Consider the following 2,500-nt stretch of genomic DNA (forward strand, 5'->3'; position numbering starts at 1 on the left):
AGACACACACACATACATACCCCACACCCTCGTCTCGATTCCCCGTCTAAGTTAAAACATTGAGTCCAAACTTGACTAAATGTAAAAACAGAGGAGCACACACACACACACACACACACACACACACACACACACACGCACACACACTCGCACATATGCACACACGCACCCACACGCACCCCCCCCCCCACACACACACACACTCACACACACACGGACACACACACACACACATACACATACTCACACACTCTCACACACACTCACACACACTTACACACATAAACAAACATAAACACGCACACGCATGAGTACCGCATACACGCTAGCAAACAGCATATGCATTTAATCGAATGATCCCGTTTAATCACACAAAGAAAAATCCGTGAAGGCACTTCTTCAATATACATTATTGTTTTGTATCAACAAATGACAGGGACAACATTCAGGTAAATGAATTCAGTATTCAGGTAAATGGATTCAGTACTGTAGTACTTAGTAGGAGTATCCGTCTAGACGGGGCGTATTGATTCTGCTATCAGTGATTATTTTACCAAGCATTTTGTATTACAGCATTCGAAAAAAAAGAAAAAAGTTTCATGACTGTCACTGTGTATAACAGCATTTACGTGAAGTGATTCTGTGCATGTCTATGTAGCATCAATTTAGTGTCATCAAAAAGAGAAATGAATGAATGAACAACTTAATAATTTAATTACAAGCGTGGTAATTATGTTTGTACTTCATAAATACCAAACAAATCTTCGTCAGATGTGCACTCAATGTAGTGCTTTATGGTCGTCAAGTTAGTTGATCTGATGCATGTTAAAGCCACAAGTTAGTGCGCGATAGATAGGCCTACTTCAGACATGGAATGACATTCATACAATGTATCTGCTTTGGTGTATCATCACTGTATCTTATTGTTACACAAAGCTGTTGTAGCATCCACTCCTGCCCACCCACCCACCCCCCACATCCCTTTATCTGCTTTGGTGTATCATCACTGTATCTTATTGTTACACCAAGCTGTTGTAGCATCCACTCCTGCTCCCCCCCCCCCACCCCACCCCACCCGCCTTCCTCCTTCACACCTAACCTCAGCCCCTTCCCGCCCATACTCCATTTTCCTATTTTCGCGTTTAGTAATAAAATGGTCTGACTGGAGCTTTCCACTTAGGCCAGACGTTTAGGACACACAGTACTGAGAATAAAAGCATTGCGATCACGTGACCGGAAGTGAAGACCGCGAATCCCCAAGACAGAGCTCCTTGGCTTGTATCCCGCAAGGCTGCATACAGTATGGCGCTCAACAGACCGAACAGTGCTGGAATGTGCAGAGGTATCGAAAATGTGAATGTTATAGGTTCAAATCTATACTATATATTGAAATGGATGTAAGTTTGTGTGTGTGTGTGTGTGTGTGTGTGTGTGTGTGTGTGTGTGTGTGTGTGTGTGTGTGTGTGTGTGTGTGTGTGTGTGTGTGTGTCTGTCTGTTTTTGGTCGCCATACCCAAGAGATGGCAAAAGGTAAGGACAATATATTGTGCATGCACACGGACCAGGAGCCACAGATGTGCACCTGGGTTTTAGTTTCTTGATTCATTGTTTCCTTTCTGAGATTATGGACCTCCCCTTTATTGAATACAGCCTATATAGTGCAAGGCCCGATCAACGCCTACCGTTCACCTGTAGCAAGCACATAATGCCAGAGATATTAGAGACTCTGTATGGCTCCTATGAGGGGAAAAATGAAGAAAGAACAAATAACTGGACAGTTCCGGAAATTTCTTGAAGCTAAGGGAGGTAACTCTTACGGTTTTCTGCATTGAAAGGAGAATAAATCATTTTAATAGAATATATAGAGTCGAAGTGAAAAACTCCCGGGCGAAGCCGAGCCCTAAGTGCTAGTAATATATATATCAAGTGCTTGTAGGTTTTTGTTTTTTTGGTTTTTTTTTATTGTTTCGGACAGAACACCTCCGACGCAAGAAAAGCCGGAAAATAGCATTTATTTGCTTATATACACATACACACGCGCACGTAAACACGTACGCATGCAAGCAAATACGCACGCACGCATGCGCGCACTGCTCTGACTACTGGTTTCATTGAATTCGCATATTTAAAAGTATGGTTTATAAATGATTAAGTATATTTTTTTCCATACATGCTATCACTGTAAATAACATAAGACATAACGAGAAATACATAATATTGATCATGATCATATGCAAACGCACTAGGGAATTGTACCTTTGAGTGACCATGCACCCATTAAATTAATTAAGGCACAGTCAAATCATATTATAATTGATTTACCGAATACATTTGGCACTGCGCAACGGCATACTTCAGCAGATTCCAGTGTGTTCGGCACTTTAATGTAGAGGCCGAATTCAACGTCTACTCAGCGTAGCTCTTTTAATTGTCTCATAATTAATGGCATGTATCTACACTGCAAAGACCATAAGGTCGGCGTTGTTCTGAGTGTGTCGTTT

General features: G+C 41.8%; 1 long non-coding RNA gene across 1 annotated transcript in view; it reads right to left on the reverse strand.

The window, feature by feature from the left end:
* Positions 1-1,114: 1,114 nt before the first annotated feature.
* LOC138956546 (uncharacterized) overlaps positions 1,115-2,500 on the reverse strand; it is a 4,580-nt gene continuing 3,194 nt past the window's right edge. Inside the window, exon 4 of the long non-coding RNA XR_011452694.1 lies at positions 1,115-1,327. This is a non-coding gene — a long non-coding RNA (uncharacterized lncRNA). The remainder of the gene's footprint in view (positions 1,328-2,500) is intronic.

This window comes from Littorina saxatilis, linkage group LG2 (assembly GCF_037325665.1).
Source record: "Littorina saxatilis isolate snail1 linkage group LG2, US_GU_Lsax_2.0, whole genome shotgun sequence".
Lineage (NCBI taxonomy): Eukaryota > Metazoa > Mollusca > Gastropoda > Littorinimorpha > Littorinidae > Littorina > Littorina saxatilis.